Raw genomic sequence first — 21,167 nt, 5'->3', positions numbered from 1 at the left:
GGTTGAATTAGATCAAGGTAAACCCAAGGAAGCCTCCCTGGCTGAAGGAATTCCCCCTCAATCAGGAAAGGTTGTCAAATTGGGGAGGCTAGACCTTTATCTCCTCCTGCCCAGAAGTGTCACACTTCACAGCAAAGATCCAAAGAGGCCTGAGGATAGCCTTCATTAGGATGATGGTCATGTGGGTGAAAAGATGGGGATGGATTGGAGGTAGGTAGAGGAATAATTGGCAAGGTATCACACCTGAATAGCTATGAGGAGAGCAGGAGGGAGGAAGTACCCTGAGACTAGGTGCCTGACAGGATGGTGATGTCCTGGACACAAAAAAGTAAAAAGGGGGGGGGGGGGGGGAGAATGAACTACAGAATAAGAGAACAACCAACCAGGTGGTGCTGTAGATAAAACCATAGGCTTGGAATCTGGAGCATCCAAATTCAAATCCACCCTCAGAAACATCCTAGCTGTATGACCTCTGTTTGCCGCTTGAAAAGGAAATGGCAGACTACTTCAGTATCTTTGCCAAGAAAATCCCTCGGATAGGGGTTCATGGGGTCACAAAGAGTTGGACATGACTAAACAACAAAGATATCAGGCACTGTGCTTTACAAATAGCTCATTTGATCCTCCCAACTCGGGGAGGTCTCAGGTACCATTATACGCCCATTTTTCTGGTGAGGAAACTGAAGCAAAAAGTTGGTAAGTTAAGTGACTTGCAAGTTAAATGACTTGTCCAGGGTCACTTAGCTAGTAAGTATCTGAGGTTGGTTTTGAATTCAGGTCTTCCTGACTCCAGGCCCAGTGCACTCTGTTGTGTCACCTGCCTGCCTCTAGGTGACAATGTGATAGTAGTGTTCAGGGGTAAGATCCTGAGCTCTGTTTTGGACATGTGGAGTTAGAATTGTCTACTAGACACCCAGCTACTAAGATTCCTTTTGGCAGGGATCCTGTCATGTGTATCTTGGTGTTTTTATATTTACTTGTGTTTATATATGTGATTTCTTCCAGAAGAATAGCAGGGGCTGTTTGGTTTTTGTCTCTATGTCCTTAACAAAGCTTGGTAAACAGTAAGTGCTTAATGCTTGCAGTTGAATGGGTTCCTCCATTCAGTTAGGCAGGTTGACATGACCATTCTTCCAGGAGTGACCTTATAATATGTAAGTAATTGTGAGGTTTGTCATGGTAGCTGAAGAGGCAAACAAAGTTCTTAGTATTTGAGGGTGATAAGACAATTGACAGAGATTTAAAGCCAGAAGGGATCTTCCAAGACATCGTACAGATGAGGAAACTGAGACTCGGAGAGGTTGGATTGTTTGCCAAGGGGCGTACCATCATTCAGTGAACAAGCATTACTTAAGCACCTACTATGTGGTAAGTACAAATGGGAACAGCTCTCTCTCTCTCTCTCTCTCTCTCTCTCTCTCTCTCTCTCTCTCTCTCTCTCAAGGACCTCACAGCTTAATGGGGGAAATAACAAATATATACTAACAAGCTATATTCAGGCTAAAGTGGAGAATAATGAAAAAAAAGGAGCCCATGAGAATTAAGAGGGCTTAAGGAAGCCTTCCCATAGATTAGAAGGTGGGATTTGAGATGAGACTTTAAAGGAAGCCAGGGAATCAGTGGTCAGAGCAGAGGAGAGAGAGCATTTTGGGTATGGGAGACAGCCAGAGACTACCCCTGGCACCCAGAGATAGAATGTCTTATTCATGGAACAATCAGAAGATGCAGCTAGCCTTGTATTCCCAGCACTTATTACAGTGTCTGGTATATAGTAGGTATTTAATAAGTGCTTATTGCTTTGATTGATTTATCCAGTGTTAGGGGTGGAATGTGTACCACGTTATCTTGACTCCAAGTCTAAAACTGGGAGTCATCATACCATCCCACCTCATTCAACTCACTTCAACCCACCCCTCCCCTCCAAAGTTCTCTGTTGTTTCTATTGAGAACCTCCCTACAACACACACTGCCCAGAGTCACATTTTGCTTCTCCTTAGCCACCTCCACTGCTCCATCAAAGTTGTTGCCAAGGTTTGGTGATTTTGATGTCTTGGCACATTGTGCATCCATCTGCTCCACACTCACATTATTCTCAAATTCAGGGTTGTATGACTTTGGACCTGGACTTTTGCAACATCTTCCTAAATAGACTCTAGGCTTCCAGGTTCTTCTCCAGAGATCAATTTGGAGATCCAAGGCAGCTAGGTGGCACAATGGATAGAGCTTTGGATTCAGGAGGATGGGAGTTCAAATCCAGCCTTGGACACTTGCCACTTACCAGCTGTGTGACCTTGGGTAAGTCACTTAACCCTGATTGCCCCACATCTAGAGCTATCTCCAGTCATGCTGGCCACTGGACCCAGATAGTTCTGGAGGAGAATGTGAATCTGGTGACTAGTACAACACCCCCCCCCCACTCAAAACCAATTCACGGGCTTGGCATGGCATGACCTCCCGGATATCGTGGTCTTCTTCGAAAATGGAGAACACACACTTGGAGATCCGGTCCAGGTCTATGAACCTGGGACTTCCTTAGCCCAAGAGATGTGCTAATTATGTGTTTGGTTTTTTTTAAGACTACAGTTCAATGATTTTCTGAGTAACATGTTTTGTCACAGAAATCTAGAAACTGCAGAAATTTAGGTCTCTTGGCAGCATTCTGTTTATATGTTTTGATTTATAAAGGATTGCATAAAATGTCACTCTTAAAGAAGCTAATACATGAAGGGGGGAAAGTTTTTTTTTTTTAACAAATGCTTCCTCAGTCTTTATTGTTGTTTAGTCTTTTCAGTGGTATCCAACTCTTTGTGATCCTATTTGGGTTTTTTTTTTAGCAGAGATACTGGAGTAGTTTGGCATTTCCTTCTCCAACTCATTTTACAGATGAGGAAGCTGAGGCAAACAGGGTTAAAAGGCAAATATATTTTCCTAGAGTCACATAGCTAGGATGTATCTGAGGCAGGATAAGATCTTCCTAACTCCCGTTCGGTGCTCTATCCCTTGTGCCACCTAGTTGGTCTCTTCTGCCTCATTATGTAACTAGTGATTGCATGGTCAGTCTCTGCCAAAGGAACTTTTCCTTCTTCCTTCTCTTCCTTCTCTTCCTTCTCTTCCTTCCTTCCTTCCTTCCTTCCTTCCTTCCTTCCTTCCCTCCCTCCTTCCTTCCTTCCCTCCTTCCTTCCTTTCCTTCCTTCCTCCTCCCTCCCCTCCTTCCATTTCTTTGTTCCTCCCTCTCTCCTTCCTTTGTTGCTTCCTCACTTCTTCCTTTTCTTCCTCCCTCCATTTCTTCTTTCCTCCCTTCTTCCCTCCCTTCTTTCCTTCCCCTCCCTGCCTTCCTTTTCTTCCTTCCTTCCTTCCTCCCTCCCTTCCTTCTTTCCATCTCCTTTCCTTCCCTTCTTCGTTCCTTCCTCTCTCTTTCCTTTCTTTGTTCCTCACTCACTTTTTTCTTCCTCCCTCCATCTCTTCTTTCCTCCCTTCTTTCCTTCTTCCTTTCCTTCCCTCCCTCCCTTCCTTCTTTCCCTCCTTCCTTTCCTTCCTTCTTTCCTCTTCCCCCTTCCTTCCCTTCCTTTGTTCCTCCCTCTCTCTTTCCCTTCTTTGTTCCTCCCTCACTTCTTTCCTTCTTCTCTTCTTCCCTCTTTCCCTTCTTTTGTTTTCTAACATTGGTTTTTCTATTTTCCTCCACCTACTTCTCCCTTTCCTACACATTAGATCTCTCAGTTTCCTTCATCCCTCCCCCCCCCTACCCTGTTTTAAGTCCCTCAGGTTTAAAAGAGGCTACAGTTCTCTAGTCCATACCAAACTGAGCAATTCATTGAGTCTAGTATATATGTTATTGGGCTGGTGCATTGGTTACAAAGAGAGTGAGATCAGGTGTTCAAGCTTAACCTACCTCTCAAGAAACTGAGCCTCTCCAGTCTGTTGCTTGCCAGGAGCAAGCACCACCATGAGCAAGCCACTTAGCCTCAGGGCCTGAATTTCTTGGATGTAGGGGCTAGTCTAGATGATTTTAAAGTCTTTTACAGATGGAAATCCTGTCATACCGATAGCAGAAGGAAAAATAAGCCCATAACTAGGATATGAGGAAGAGCTGACTATATAACAGGGAAGAGTCCACTGAAGTGTTGGGGAAATCATCATGTTATTTACTGGAAGCAATAGGGGGATGGGAGTAGGCAAAGGTATAGTTCATTTCTGGCACACAAAAAGACATGAGCAAGAATGCAGAGAGGGGATGGCAGAAGATAAGCCGAGAAGAAGGGCAAAAAGGGGAATTCAATTTCATTGAAAGGCTTAATATGGGAAGAAAATTATAATAGCTAATGTTTATACAGCTCTGTGAACTAAGCAGTTGGAGAAACTGAGGCACAGAGGGGTCTCAGGTTCTGTGCTGAGCTTTACAAAAATGATCTCATTTGATCCTCATAACAGTCTGGGGAGATAAACACTAATATTATCTTCATTTTATGGTGGGAAGAAACTGAGCCAGACAGAAGTTAAGTGACTTGCCCAGGGTCATGCTGATGTATCTGAGTGTGTAAGGTAGTGTTTGAACTCAGGTCTTCCAGATCCAGGCCCAGTACTTCATCCATTGAACCACTTAAGTGATGATTATGGCTAAAATGGTAGATTTTGAATTTTTGAATGCCAGAAGGAAAGGTTTCTGAATGCTGGTATATATATAATTTATATTTATATATATAATTTATTTATATATTATATTTGGGGGCATGTCACTGACATTTTCTATTTATTTATTTATTTATGTTTTTTGCAAGGTAATGGGGTTAAGTGACTTGTCCAAGGCCACACAGCTAGGTAATTATTAAGTGTCTGAGGTCACATTTGAACTCAGGTCCTCCTGACTCCAGGGCCGGTTTTCTATCCACTGCGCCACCTAGCTGCCCCACACACTGACATTTTCTTGAAAGTGCTCTGGGGGCAGCTAGATGGCGCAGTGGATGTAGTACTAGCCCTGGAGTCAGGAGGACCTGAGCTCAAATGTGACCTCAGACACTTAATAATTGCCTAGCTGTGTGGCCTTACGCAAGTCACTTAACACCATTGCCTTAAATAAAAGCAAACAAACAAAAAGAAATGTTTTAAAAAAAAGTGCTCTGGATTAGACCAGTGGGGTAGTAAAATTACTGGGGGGAATTGAATAAATCTGAAAGTGGGAAAATAATTGAAGTGTTGGCATAATAGGGTGGAAATGGGTATTAAAGACTCAAACTAGATAAACTAGACCTGTGGTGGCAAGAATGGAGAGGAGGGATCCCACTGAATTAATGGAACTTGGTGATTACTTGGAAGGGAAAAGTGAAGTGAGGAGATGAGTCCTTTGTGATTTCGTTGGAGATTTTCTTGGCCGAGACACAGGAGGTTTGCCTGATTCCTTCTCCAATTCATTTTACAGATGAGGAAACTGAGACCCACAGGGGGTTAAGTGACTTGTCCAGGGGTCACACACCTAGTAAGTGTTTGAGGAATAGGAATCTTCCTGAGTCCAAGTTCAGTTCTTCCCATCCACTATGGATGGAGCCACCTAGCTATCAGAAGTTTATCAGGATTCTTTCAAACTTTCCGATTCTTAAATTATAGGGACTATAATTTATATATAATATATATTATACACACACACACACACACATATACTCTAGCTAAGTGGCAGAGTGAAGTAAGAGTGATGGTCTGGAAGCAGGAGGATCTGAGTTCAAATCCAGCCTCAGATTCTTATTAACTGGGTAAACCTGGGCAAGTCACTTGAACCCCTGTTGGCCTCAGTTTCCTCATCTGTAAAATAACTTGGAGAAGAAAATAGCAAACCACTGCAGTATATTGACTACGAAAACCCCAAATGGAGCCATGAAGCACTGGACACAACTAAACAACAACGAAAGGCCAATGGAAGAGCTTAATCGGTATTTGTTGATTGACGGAGTTCCCTTCTGAGCTGAAGGAACCCAGGTTGAGCAGCCTATGGAATAGGGAAAGCCCTGGACCGGGAGTCACAGAATCACGTTATTAACTGGATCCAAATGTTGCCGCTCCCCTCTCCTTCCTGTGTATGGGTGGTCAAGTCACCTAACTCCTCTGAGCCTCTGTGAAATGGGAATGATTAGAGCTCGAAGCCTACAGCCAAGGGCTATTGTGAGGATAGCATTGATATAAAGAACTTGTTTTTAAGAAAAGTGACATGTGACCCTGGAGTCAGGAGAACCTGAGTTCAAATCCGACCTCAGACACTTAATAATGACCTAGTTGTGGGACCTTGGGCAAGTCACTTAACCCCATTGCCTGGCAAAAAACAACAAAAAAGAATCTTCTATAAAAAAGCAGTGTGCCTCAGTTTCCCCGTCTGCAAAACAGGCTCACAAGGCTGTGGTGAAGTTCATGGGGGTGTGGAAACTGTCGTCGGACGCCCCTCGGTTCCCCAACTGTAAAACGAGAGGCTTGGCCTCGATGACCCTCTTAGTCCCTCCCGGGTCTCGACCCCGGGATCCCTTGGATTTCCGACAGACCCACTCACCTGTCTCAGCCGAGTCCGCAACACCTGAAGAGCCTTGAAGAGAGGCGCCGGGGCCCGCGCTGTCCGCGACCGCGAAGGGACAGTTAGGCAGCCGGGGGAGCGGTCTCCGGAGCGCTCAGCCCAGTTTGTTGAAGGCGGAGCCATGGCAACGGAAGGCTCCACTAGCGACGGCGGGGGGGCGGGGTAGGTGGGGAGGAGGGGGAGGAGAACGGTCTCCCCTTTCTAAACCCATGGCCCAATCCAGCCAGGGTCCTAGGTCTGGCTGAGTGAGACTCCCCACTCGCACCCCCTCGTGGCTAGCCTCATCCTTAGGGCCCGCTAGATGGGTGCAAGGGATACAGCTCTGGCTAGGGCACTGGCCTGGGAGGCAGGAGGACGGGAGTTCGAATGACCCCGGCTGACTGCCCCACCTCCAGGGCCATCTCCAGTCATCCTGATCCAAATCTGGCCACTGAACCCAGATGGTTTCAGAGGAGAAAGTGAGGCGGGTGACTTGGTGGGCAGCACCCTCTCATTTCTCACCTCCCTGAAGTCACGGTCATCTTTGAGAATGAAGGACAAACATCCTCCTCCTCCTCCTACCAGCTGAAAGGGGCATCCTGGCTGCCTGTGTTATCATGGTGGCATCAGGGTACCTGGGAGCGATGTAGTAAACATCCTGATAAGATGGCTGGAGGTGGAATTCATAGCATCTTTGCTAGAGGGAGGACCTCAAGGACCATCTGAACCAGATCCTTTTTAAAAAAAATATTTTATTTATTTCAACTAATTAATTAAATACATTTTATTTAATTCAATTAATTAAATATTTCATTCCAACTTATTAATTAAATATTTTATTTATTCCAATTAATGCAGTGGTAGTTTTCAACAATCAGGGTTTTTTTAAGCAAGGTTTTGAGTTTTAGCAAATTCTTCCTTTTATAGAGACTCAGGGAAAGAGGTCAAGTGAAAATATTAGCTTCTTGAGGAGGTCCATCTAAACCAGATCCTTTTAAAAAATAATTAAATATTTTATTTATTCCAACTATATGCAGTGGTAGTTTTCAACAATCATTTTTTGGCAAGATTTTGAGTTTTACCAAATTCTTTTTATAGAGGCTTAGGGAGAGAGGTTAAATGAAAATATTAGCTTCTTGAGGAGAGATCAATTCACTCTTTGTACTTGTAGCTACACTATATTTGGTCCTAATAAATGTTTGTTGGCCAACTGAATGATCATATTCCTCATTTTCCTTATCTAGAGAATGGATATCACATTAGCATTTACCTTACAGGGTTGTGAGGATGTAAAAGCTGTGTAAATCTGAAATCCCTTTCTATACAAGTAAAGCTATCTGTTTATCTATATCTCTATTCTAGCCATTATTAATTTATTGCTCTGAAGTTTGTACAGGCTTTTACATATATTATCCTCCTTGATCCTTACAGCATCCCAATTTTACAGATGAGAAAATAGAATGCTGGATTACATGACTTGTTCAAGGCCACACATCTAGTAAATGACAGGAATGGGATTCCAGCCAGGCACTGTGATTCCTTACTTTGAAGTTGCCCTGGTATGCCCTGGTGCTGTGGGAGAATAAGAACTGAGATTTGTATCACAGGATTATAGATTTAGAGCAGGAAAGAACCTTAGAAATCATATGGCTTTCCCTCCCAGTTTTACAGATGAGGAAACTGAAGCCCAAAGACACAGTACTTTTAAAATAAGCTTCATATCCGGTCTCTCTCCTCTGAGCCCTGCAAAAACTCTGTGAGGCAAACTTACAGGAATAATTACCCTCACTTTATAGATGAGTGTACTGGGTGACTTATCCAGGGTCATTCAACTAGTATAGGTCAGAGGGGCTTGAAGGACATACACCAGACTCATATTAGCCAGAGAGCAAGCATTTACTAAGAACCTACTATGCCACCTACCATCTGCCCTTGGAGTTCTGCAACTGGATAGTCTCTTAGCACCTCAAACAACATGTTCAAAATAGATCATTCCCCCTATATTTATTCTTTTCCCAGTCTTCAGTGTGTGTTGATTCAATTTATTGAGTATCTATAATGTACCAGCCACTATTCGATGTCCTGGAGATATGAAGACAAAATAGAATAGTCTCTGTCCTCAAAGAGCTTCTATTTTCTTAGGGGAAGACAACAGATATACAGAAAAGTACATTCAAAATATGTCCAGAATAAAAATAAAGGAATCTGAGAGGGATCTGAGCAGGGCTTTGGAAGTAGGGAGGAATGTAGTTTAAAGCAAGCAATGGTCAAGGTCAATGTGGTTGAAATGTAGAGTACATATATGGTGCATTTAGCATGAAAAGATAGGTTGGAGCCAGACTGTCAAGGACTTTCAATGTGAGCAGTCAGCACTGTATGCTGGAAAGGATTCTGGATTCAGGATTTGAGCAGTTTGCTTCAAAATATTTGATTTTGTCCCTTATTACCTGGATAACCTTGGGTATATCACAACTTCTCCTGGCCTCAGTTTCTTCAGCTGTAAAATGAAAAGATTGGCCTACACAGCCTCTTTGAGGCTTATTACCTAAAGGTAATAGGGAGCCACTGAAGCTTCTTGAGTAGAAGCATGCTTTGGTCAAACCAGTACTATAGAGATATTCATTCCTATTGAGGACTAGAGCATCCTTTGAGTAACTCAGCCTTACAGTAGTCATCATTAACTTTTCTTTCTTTCTCTCTCTCACCAACCACAGCAAATCATTGGTCAAGTCTTACTGATTCAACTTCCACAATGTATGGCATAACCAGCCCCTGACTGTTCACTCACAATACTTTCATTCTGGTTCATACCCTCATCCCTTCTCACCTCTACTATTGCAAAAACTTCTCAAAGTGACTGTTTCCAGTCTCTCCTCTCCTCCTCCTCCTAGTTTGCCACCTGCACCAATGTCCAATTAATTTTTCTGGAGTGCAAATCTGACCATATCAGTGACAACATCACTCCTTTCCTCAACAGGTTTCAATGGCTCTCTATTGCCTTCAGGATAAAATATAAACTTCTTTCCTTGAAATTCATAGTTCTACACAGTCTTGACTTCAGCTATTTTTCCTGATTTATTTCATATTATTGCCCTTCACAAAATCTATGTGACTAACATACTGATTTAGAATCTCCTATTCCCATGGATGTCCTCCTTATCTAGAATCCCTTCCTCCTCATCCAGCCTCTTATAATCTCTGACCTCCTTCAGGGTTTATCTCAGGTACCACCTCTGATAGGAAGCCTTTCCTGATTTCCTCCAATTGAGAGTGCTCCCTTCCCCTTCAGTCCTGTCAATTTTTTTTTTTCTGTCCACAAACTGACTCTTCCCCAGGAGACTTTAAGTTTCTTGAAGGCAGAAATCATTTCCCTTTTCTTTGTATCCTATATAGTGTCTGGCACACAGTAGACAAAAATGCATATTGGATTGGATTGGATTCTTAATACAGTCTACAATTTTTAGAACCTTTTGTAAAATTCAATGGAAAAAACTATTATTCATTCCTTCATTCATCCATTTGTTTGTTCATTAAACATATCATTTTCCCACCTGACTGTCCTCATTTGGACATCTCTCCAGGATATCCATAAGAACTTCATTATCTCACAAGATTTCCATCAGCCTTGGTACAAGCCCCTCCTCATTACCCTCTGCTTTGAGATCCCTCTGATTGGAGGGCAGAGAGAAAAGAGTTTCTTCCCAGACATTCATTTAAATGAGGTTCCAGGTCAGTGATCTCTACACTGCTTCCCTTTCCCAATGAGTTACTTCTCTACCTCCTTCTTAGACCTGTCATTTCCTTGCTGTGGTTACTCCTCCCTGCAGTGAGGCAGATGACATTCTCACTTTCCTTTTTATCATGAGTGACATTCATTCATGCCTTGCCCCAAATCTTCAATACAGGAGCTTACCAGAGAAGCTCTGCTTGGGAAATTCTTATAAAATTATTCATGTGTCATGAGAATAGAGACTGACATTTATAAAGAGTTTTCAGATTTGCAGAAGGCAGTGGAAACTGAGCTAATTTTGCAGACAGAAAGACCTGAGTTCACATCCTGCCTTTCATGCAAACTGACTTTGTGACCCTGGGCAAGTCATTTAACTTCTTAATGTTGCAGAGCAAGGGCTAAACTGCACTGAGGAGCTTCCTCTTCTGGGAATTTTCTCCCACAAAAAAATCATGGCTCTAGATCCCCAAAATAAGATTTCCAAAGCCTTTTATAGTCATCATTTCATTTGGTTAACAAATCTTCTGCTTGATACGTTCCGCCAACTTTGCCTCTCTAGGGAAAAACCATGTATGGAGAATCAAGCTTTTTGGACCAGAAATTCAATACAACTCAGTGCTTATGATGTGCTAATTGAGCTGAGGATAGAAAGACAAAAATCAGAACAGCCTCTGTCCTCAAAGACCTCACATGTGAACGAGGAGTATCTTTCTCGCTTCTCTTTCTTTCTCTGACTCTCTGTCCTCTCTTCTCTCTCTCTCTCTCTCTCTCTCTCTCTCTCTCTCTCTCTCTCTCTCTCTTTCTCTCTCTCCTAAACTGTCTGTTTCTGCCTCTTTCTGGGTCTATCTCTGTCTCGACATAAATGCATGTATATATGTGTATATGAACACATATTTCTGTATATGATGATGATGATGTTTGTCCTTCATTCTTGTTTTTTATGGTGTTAAGTGACTTGCCCAAGGTCACACAGCTAGGTAATTATTAAGTGTATGAGTCTGGATTTGAACTCAGGTCCTTCTGAATCCAGGGCTGGTGCTCTATCCACTGCACCACCTAGCCACCCCCCCTGTCCTTCATTCTTGAAGAAGACCATGATATCAAGAAGGTGATGCCAGGACAAGCAAATGGATTGAACTTGAGTGAGGGGGGTTGTGCTAAGTCACCAGCCTCACTTTCTCCTCCACAATCATCTGGGTCCAATGACCAGATATGAATCAGACCAACTGGAGATGATCCTAGATGCCAGGCAATTGGGGTCAAGTGACTTACCCAAGGTCACATAGCTAGTGAGAGTCAAGGGTCTGGGGCAGCTAGGTGGTGCAGTGAATAGAGCACCAGCCCTGGAGTCAGGAGAGTCAAGGGTCTGAGGCTGGATTTGAACTCCCATCCTCCTGACTCCAAGGCCAGTGCTCTATCAACTGCACCACCTAGCTGCCCTCGGTATAGATACACACATACTCACACAATCGGGCTCATATCATTGAAATATATTTCTTATAATCTCTAACTTCCTTCAGAGAGCCACACTGTATAAATAATACAAGTGCCACATTATATAAAATATTTTATGATTTCCCCAGTTACTTCCACCACCCCCATTCTGAAATCACTATGTATCTCCTTTGTAGTTACCTATTCTTTCTCCCAGTAGAATCTAAACTTCTTGAGGACAGGGACTATTTTTATCTTTGTGTTCCTCCCCCTGAAAATAGAAGACACTTCAAAAATGATTATTTGAAAGGAAACTAGATGGTACAATGGATGGAGCACCAGCCATGGAATGGGACCTGAGTTCAAATACGACCTCAGACATTTAGTAATTACCTAGCTGTGTGACCTTAGGCAAGTCACTTAACCCCATTGCCTTGCAAAAGCCAAAAAAAAAGTCTGTTTGCTTGGTTTGTAGATTGTTCAGGAATACCAACCACCTGTGTGTTGAAAAGTTGAGGCAAGAAGAGCAAGGAGGAGCTTATTGCCACATTACACAAAGAGTAATGAGCACCTGAACTAAAAGACAGGCATTGTGCTAATCTCTGAGCTACAAAAAAAGGTAAAAGACAGTCCGTGCTTTCAAGGAGTCTGTAGTTTAATGAGAGAGACAAAATGGCAGACAACTATATTCACAAAAGCTAAGAGAAGAGGAAAGGGTGAATAAATGGAAAGAGAATGGCATGAGTGAGAGAGAAATTGTGGAGAGATAGTTGACCACAGTTGGGAACTGATTGGATGTAGTGGGTGAGATTTGAATGACTCTGACATTGCAAACCTGGGAGATTAGAAGGATGGTAGAATCCTTCACAGGAAAAGAAGCCCCCCCGCCAATAGTATAATAAAAACTTGCATTTTTTTCTTCAGAATCCCAGAATGAGCATAATATGGTCCTCTGGTTCCAAACTATCAACATGGCTTGGTCCAGACAAATGAAAGTCTCTTTAGGGATGTTCAAATCTTAGGTAACCAGTTTTCTAAGTGTTTGTGATTTTTGCCTTAATCCTGTCAGTTGAATGAATGCTTCTTTGAAGTGGAATGTTTTTCTTTCTTTGATGGACAGCCCTTTTGTTATGAATGTTAATTCGTGTTTAACATTTTCTGGTACATAAAAGAATTCAAATTGTCTCTCTAAAAACACATAAAAATCAGGAGTAAAATTCAGATCTCCACCATGTTAAACAGAAGTGATTAGGTTTAGTGGTTTGTTTAACTGTGTGGGGAATGAGCAAGCCATTTTCTATAAAGTAAATCTGCTGGGTTCATTCTCAGGGATCCTTAGAAACCCCCCAACAGAACTAAATGTATTGCAGTAACTACCCTATGGAAAGGAAAACCATAGTAAAAGCAGTGAGGTTCAGGTGTATGGCAATGACCATACTCAAACCCAGCCACTCTCTCTTGAGGGGTGGGTGAAGGGGAGGAAGTGTTTCAGGTGATGAAAAGTGGGGCAGCTAGGTAGCACAGTGGATAGAGCACAGTCCCTAGAGTAAGAAGACTCTGAGTTCAAATCTTACCTCACACACTTAATACTTACTAGTTGTATGACCTTGGGCAAGTCACTTAACTGCATTGCATGCCAAAAAAAGACAACGGAAGAAGAAAAGTACAATTCATGGTCAGACATGGTCCTTACATTGGTTATTGTGTTAAACCATTTGGGTTTTGCCTTTAAGAGAGTTTTCTGTAGAGGGACTACGTGTTAGGAAATTCATTCCAATAGGAATGTATTGAGTACCTACCAGGTGCTAAGATTACAGTGAGGATATAGATGTGCAAAAGCAAAGATTCCTGCAGTTTCTCATCTAGGGAGAAACAACATGGATGAAGATGAGTAAAATCAAAATCTATAAAGAAGTGAATGCAGTCTCTGGGGGCAACACAGAGGGGCATCATTCAAGTCTATCTTTCAAAGTATTTACACTCTCCTTAAAGGGAACTAGAGTTTCCAAGAAGCAAGAGGGGAAGGAGGGAGAGCATTCCAGGTAGAGGGGGGTAGCTTGCTCTGGACAAGTCCTGGCTGGGTAAGGGGGGTTGAAAATTGTATAATGATTGCTGTGTATTATATCCCACTCTACATTTTGTACAAAGTCCTTTAGAAAAAGACTATTTTTAAAAGGGCCTTTAGCTAATGGAACTACTCCTCCTTCCACCCCCAGTCAGGTTTCCCTAGCTCACCATTTCAACTAATAGATAGTTGCAGAGGGTTAATGATTGCATTCTGTCTCTCTGAAAAGAGGTTTCCTTCCTCTAGAATGTTAATCCCTTCCTGATTGGCGCATCTGCTCAGGAACCCAACAAGACAGCCCAATACTTAGCAGAGAGATGGGTGTCACATTTAGCTAAATACAATTTCCCTTCTGTGGCCCAGCCAAGGGCTCACCCTGTGGCATTGGCCTCATGACTCATCACCACCTCTCCTAGTGGGAAGGAGGCTCTCTGTGGCTGATGCTGTGAACCCAGGCCAGATTGTCTCTCCAGGATAGGCAGCAGCATGTTTTTGTCTCCCACCCCCACTCCCACCAAGCACACAATAAAGTGATTGTTCTGTAAAAATAATATTGAAAACATTTGGGGGCAATATATCTCTGATTTGACTATCTGAGTGTCACAAGAAGTCTTTCTTGTTCCCAAATGTCACTCCTAATTTGGTTGCCCAGGAGAAGGTTGAGTCAGGGAGTACCAGAGACTACACAGGCAGCACAGTGCCTCTCTGCTTTCTGTGGCCAAATATTTGTGTATCCTGCCTAGCTCCATATGGTGAGACCAACACCTCATCGCACTCAGCAGAAGAGGAAACTGGTTGTTAGTTACAGTCAAGGGCACCTCTGAGGATGTGGGCTTTAGAGTTGGGCGCTTTTTTTTTTGCCCTTAATAGTATTTTATTTTTTCAATTCCATGTAAAGATAACTTCAACATTCATTTTTAAAATTTTTTAAAATTTTATTCATTTTTTCCAATTTCAAACAAAGACGGTTTTCTACACTCATCCTTTTGCATGCTTTTGAGTTTCACAACTTTCTATCTTTCTACCTTCCCTCCCCATCCACATGACATCAAATAATCTAATATAGGTTGTACATGTACAATCATATTTAACATATTTCCATATTAGTCATTCAATGTTCTTTTTTTTTGCTAGGCAATGAGATTAAGTGGCTTGCCCAAGGTCACACAGCTAAGTAATTATTAAATGTCTGAGGCTGAATCAGGTCCTCCTGACTACAGGGCTGATGCTCTATCTACTACACCACCTAGCTGCCCCTTCAACACTCATTTTGTTTGAAGTTTACTTTTTTTATTAAAGATTTTATTTGAGTTTTATAATTTTTCCCCCAATCTTACTTCCCTCCCCCGACCCCCATGGAAAGCAATCTGTCAGTCTTTAATTTGTTTCCATGTTGTACATTGATCCAAATTGAGTGTGATGGGAGCGAAAGCACATCCTCAAGGAAGAAACAAAAAGTCTAAGAGAAAACAAGTCAACATTCATTTTTAAAAAATTTTGAGTTCCAATTTTTTTTCTCTCCCGTCCTTCCATCCCCCCCTTCCCAGATAATCAGATACAGGTTATACGTAAACAATCGTGTCAAACATATTTCTATATTAGTCATGTTGTGAAAGAAGAATCAGAACAAAAGGAAAAAGTGACAAGAAAAGAAACAAAAAAACATGAAAATAATATTTTTGATCTAAATTCAGAATCCATAGTTCTTTCTCTGGATGTGAATCACATTTTCCATTATGAGTCTTTTGGAATTATAGTTGTACATTTTAAAAGGATCTATTGAGTGAAACTTGGGGAAAATAGCTGAAGAGTTTGAAAGAAAAATGTCATGGGGAAAGGAATGATTTGTGATACCTGAAAAAGATTCTTCTCTGAATTGCATGGTACCTGGATAGGGGTAGGAGGTGAAGGAGATTGCTGTAGACAAAGGCCATTCCAAATGCAAGTTTCTGGTTCATCCAGAGGCTTCTGGGCTTGCTCTTCATTTTGGTTGGACTGCATCAGAGCTTAGAATAGAGACTAGGACTCCTCTGGCAAGGTTATGGATATCTTTGGATTTCAAGTAACCTGGAGAGTAACTATATTATTTATGATTTGACTAAGAGGAAGGAGAGAGAAGGGGATGGAAGGGAATAAGCATTTGTGAATTATCTATTGGCCCTTTGCTTTGCCTCATTTGATCATCACAACAATCCTTGTGTTATTATTATCCCCATTTTGCAATTGGAGAAACTGAGGCAAGGTAGCATTTAAGTGATTTAATTGCTCAAGATTGCACAACTAATAAGTTTCTGAGAGTAGATTTGAACTCAGGTCTTTCTTAATCCAGAGCTGGTGCTTTATTCACTTCACCACCTACCCGTCTCCTACAAAAATGAGGATCAACTCTGATCTGAAGGATTATTGGATATTCTGCCTTGTTTTCAGGGAAGAGTCAGGTTAAACAAGACTCTTCTTACCAATAGACTAGAGACTGGACCTGTGGTTTCATTGATATGGGTAAGTTTCAGATGAAGAAATTCCTATCAGTGCATTATGATGGTACTTTCTCTGAAATTTGTAAGAGAGTTCTCTAGAGACTATGGAGTCCAGTGACTTGTCCAAGGTCATCAGACAGTATGTGTTAGAGATATTATTCATGTGTTCTAGGAGGCTTTCTGACTCTGAGGCTAGCTCTCTCTGGGATACCATTATTCATTATTGATATTAACACCTCAGAAATCCTTCAATTAAAAACTTCACATCTTTGAATTTTAGAATGACCAAGGTCATCTAATCAAATCCTTTCATTTTATGGATGAGGAAACTGAAGCTTATGAAGGCTTGATTTCCCCCAAAGTAATAAATCTAGCTTGTGTAAGAGTTGAAATTAGAAGCATTGGACTCCTGGTTCCAGGTTTATGACTTTCCCAGTCCAGTATCTCTAAAATTCCCAAAGGAAATAAGGCAAAGCTTTATGACTATGACCATCCTAAAGATGTAATGACTTGAGGGTTAGTAACTCATTCATCAACAGTGGCTGAACTAGATCCAGGCCTCTTGACTTCCAATCTGGAGCTCTTTCTGAGAGGTCCACAAACTTTTAAAGAGGCAGTTGGCTTGGAAAGTAGAGGCAAGGGTGGTAGGAGAGGGAAGGTCTTTTTTTTCCATTTGAAGGAAATTGCCCAGGTCAGGCCATGTCTTCATACTTCTCCAGTCTCCATTCATAACTATCTGACTTGCCCCAAGGCCTCACCTGAGTATCTCTCCCTCCCCCACCATATTCCTAGGTCCCAAATTTTCAACTTTCTTTTAGAATGAAGATTCTTTGAGGTCAAAGATTATCTTTGTTTCTCCTTGTTATTTATCTTTGTGTATTTTTGTATTCCCAGTTCTTACCTGTAGTAGAATATCTGATCCATGGTAAGGGTTTATTAAGCTCATCCATGTATCTTTGGCATACTCAGTATTTTCACAGTTCCATCTTGTTCAAAGGAATGTAATTCTGTGTTTTCCTGCTAGATTTGGTTCCTGGGTCACCACAATGTCTAAAAGAGCCATTCTCTTTATTGTAATGTGAGATCCACAAAGATATGGATCACTGAATCCTAGTTGGAAGAGACTTCAGTGGTTGAAGTATCTGAACAAGAACCACATCATCTGCAGCAGGTGGTCGTCCAGTCTCTCTGTCTGGGGATCTCCAGGGAAAGAGAAATCACTTACCTAGGTGGCAGCCCATTTCACTTCTGGAGCTCGGTGCTGGGAAGTTTTTCCTTATAGGGAACTTAAATCTGTCTCTTTGCAACAAACACCTATGTCTCCTGAGTCATTAAAGGAGGCCTTATCCCTGAATTTGTTTTGAATAGCAGCTCAGATGATATCAGGGAGGGAATCAGTAAGCATTTTTAATATACCAGGCTCTATGCCAGATGCTAGGGATGCAAAGACAAAAGGGAAGCCGTTCTTTGCCTCAAAGGAAACAAGTATGTATATGCATATGATCTGTGTGTTTCTACATGCAAACATGTTCATATATGTATGTTTTGCTGTGTCTGTGTATACCTGTTTCATAAGTGCATGTATATAAATGCTTTGCATACATTTACATAAATTATATGTATTATATGGGTAGCTAGGTGACACACTGGTCTTGGAATCAGGAAGACCTGAGTTAAAATCTAGCTTCAGAAACTTCCTAGCTCTGTGACCTTGGGCAAGTCACTTGACCCCTATTTGCCATTAGAGAAAGAAATGACAAACTACTCTATTATCTTTGCCAAGAAAACCTCGCAGACTGAACAATAGCAAATGTGTATATTTGTGGATATGTGTGTGCAGGCAGAAATAAAAAGTATTTTGTGGGAGAAGCATGGGAATCTGAGGAAATCAGGAAAGGTTCTATGTAGAAAGATGGAGGTGAGTTGAGTCTTAATGAAAACCAGGGCTATTAAGAGAGAGATGTCAGAAGGTAGGGCAATCTGGACATGAGGGACAGCCGGTATAAAGGTATGAACAGGGGAGATGAATCATTAAGTGTATTTGGAAAAGGTGCATTTGGCAGGACTCTGATAGAGTATGTAAAGGAGAATAACAAGGCTGGGTGGAGGTAGGTAAGGAAGGACTTAATATGACAGAAGCATTTATAATTAATAAATAAGATTTTCACAGACTTAAACAGAAGACACTGAAATTGGGTGGTTGGTTGGAGTAGGAAAAATTTGATAGAGTCATATTTTTGCTTTAAGAAAATCCTTTTGGCAGCTGGATGGGGGATAGATTGGAGATCAGTTAAGGAAGATATTGACAGTCTAGGTAAGAGATAAAGAGGATCTAAAACAGGGTGGTTGCCATGTGAGTGATGAGAAGGGCAAAACTTGGGAAATGTTCGGATATAGCGAGTGGGTGATAATAATGAGGAGTCAAAGATGAGACCAAGGTTTTGAATCTGGATGACTAAAGGATACTTGACAGTGATAGGAATTTTGGGGAAAGGGAAGGGGATTGAGAAGTGCCTTGTTTTGAAATGTCTACAGGATACCCATTTGAAATGTCCAATAGCAGGTTGGAGATGCTGGACTGGAGCCCAGGAGAGACTAGGGTCAGAAACCTAGGAAGGCTCCACGTGTTCCGGCTTCTTTTCCACCTCCAGGCGCTAACACAGAAATCGAGAGGGTCCAGTTGCTGGGAAACACTCCAACCCTCAAAGATTTTACACACACACACACACACACACACACACACACACACACACACACACACAGAGTCACATGTGTAGAGATGATAATTAGCCTGCCAAATTAATTTAATCTGCATAGGAAAGATAATTGATTGACTAAATTAATTTATCCCAATCTTGTTTCTTCCTTCAGAGTATGCATTTAAACATCCTCTCAGGAAAAGAAAATCCCCTTTCCCTTTCTACAGATGAGTCCAGAAGGTTCTCCTTGAGTTAATGGAGACCCTGGCAGAGGGATTTAGGGGAAAAGGTTTGTTGAACACAGGGAAGTACTGAACTGGAGTCAGAAAATCTGAGTTGGAATTCTGCCTTTGCCACTTTCTACTTGAGAGATTTTGGGGCAAACCACTCTCTGGGTCTCCGTTTTCTTATTTGTTAAATGAGGGATTTGAATTCGATGAACTCTAAAATCCCTTCCAGCTTTGGAGGGTTTATGACAAGGTCTATTAGCCTGTTGTAGGGAATTACCCATATGGGTGTCTTTTTCAAAGGGTTTTTTAAAAAGGGCTGTAATTTGGGGACTTTATTTTCTGGGCTTCATTGAGGATGAGGGTGTGAGTCAGTTGCCGTTTTTATCAAACCTCGTTTTTAAACCTCTTTACCTATGATTGATTATATAAGGATTTGCAGATTAGTGGTGCAAGCGAGATCGCTGAGGCTGTTGTGTCTTGGTTTCCAAGAGACTCATCCACCACCACAGCCCGAGGGTGTGAAGATACAGTGTCAGGGCTACCGACGCCTTCCTTCCTTTTCTGGCCCTTCTTTTTGAAGTCAAGGTTCTCATGGAAAAAGAAGAAAAATCTCTTTGTAAAAGAGATGTGGAGACTGCATAAGAGTGACGCTGAGCCCTAGCTAAACCAAAGAATCTAGGATTTCGGATGGAGCTGGTCTCTTCCCAGGAGCACTAAAGTCGGAAACACTCAGAGCCTCTAAGTTTCAACCAGGACCGCCTCTATGCTGCTCAGACTGGGGATCTGTCTGGTTCTCACCACCTAGGCAGCTAGAGGCTAACGCATCTGCCCTGGGCTGCCCAGGAAGGCTCCGCAGCTTTCCCCGCTTCTTGTCCACCTCCAGGCGCTAGCACAGAAAGCGAGCGGGTCCAGGACACACACCCCTTTCCTTCTAAAGCCTGAGCTGGAGCGACAGATTCTCCCATTCCCAACCCTCCTCCTCCGGGTCGCGGACAGTCCTCCCCGCGTCCAGGTGAACTACGATCCCCCTGGCCAGGGTCCCCCTGCGGCTGCACTGAGGACGTAACTCCCCCGTGCCAATCAATTCCTGTACAGAAACCTGGCCGTGGCAGGAGAAGGAAGAATGTGAAAAGGGAAGGAGAGAAAGAGTTGGATCCGAAACCAGGTGAATCTTGACCTGCCAAGGAAGGCATCCCCGGGCTATTCTGAGGCAGAAGGGAGCCTGGGACCAACTTGGGAGACTGGAATAGGGGTGAGGAGCTTTCTTACTTATGTTCTGCCGGCTTGGACGAGATTCCCCAGCCCGCCCAGGACTGGAGGGGGTGGGGGGGAGAGCTGAGCGGAGTGGGGGGCGGGGGGCGGGGCAGGGAGGGGCGGAGGAATGGGCAGGGCTGGTTGCGCCCTTGCCCTTGGAGCCAAGGAGACAGGCAAGTGGGGCAGCGCGGGGCGGGCATGGGGGCGGGCCCGCGAGCCCCAGCTCCCCTCCCTCCTTTCCTTCCCTCCTTCCCATTGCTTTCCGCCTCCAGAGAGCTCACTTTGCTCGCAGCCATGGGCTCGGCTCACCTGCCGCCCCCGAGCCTCCCGCCCCTGCTCACAGCCGCCTAACTCCGGAGCGAGATGGAGGCGCTCGCCTGGCTCCTGCCCCCGCTCGTCCTGCTGTGCGCCCAACAGCACAGATTCACCAGGTAAGCGCGCCAGGCGCGGGCTCCCTCGGCTCCCCTCTCCGGCTCCGGCTAAGGGGTGGAGGAGACCGACTCATCCAGAGAAGTAGCCGGAATTTCCAAAACCCAGCGTGAAGGGGGAAGCCGGGGAACCGACGGGAACAGAGACTCTTCAACGGGTCCCCACTTTATCCCTTCCCTTTGGGGTTACATTGGAAGGAGACCCCAAAGCACCCGACCCCAGCCTTCCAAGGCGGCCCCCAGGGACCGACCCAGAGGTCCTTCCGAACTGACTCGCAGCGTCTTCCTGCCCTCCTTTTCCCAGCCCTTCCCACCTCCGACGGC

General features: G+C 43.2%; 1 protein-coding gene across 1 annotated transcript in view; it reads right to left on the bottom strand.

Annotated features, from left to right (window-relative positions):
• CFAP74 (cilia and flagella associated protein 74) overlaps nt 1-6,646 on the bottom strand; it is a 131,027-nt gene extending 124,381 nt beyond the window's left edge. Inside the window, exon 1 of the mRNA XM_074218707.1 lies at nt 6,527-6,646. The gene's annotated coding sequence lies outside the window, so the exon portion shown is untranslated. The remainder of the gene's footprint in view (nt 1-6,526) is intronic.
• Nucleotides 6,647-21,167: the final 14,521 nt, after the last annotated feature.

Source organism: Macrotis lagotis, chromosome 1 (genome assembly GCF_037893015.1).
Source record: "Macrotis lagotis isolate mMagLag1 chromosome 1, bilby.v1.9.chrom.fasta, whole genome shotgun sequence".
Classification (NCBI taxonomy): Eukaryota; Metazoa; Chordata; class Mammalia; order Peramelemorphia; family Peramelidae; genus Macrotis; species Macrotis lagotis.
Note: the sequence above shows the minus strand (reverse complement) of the source record. Positions and strands in the feature narration are given on the sequence as shown.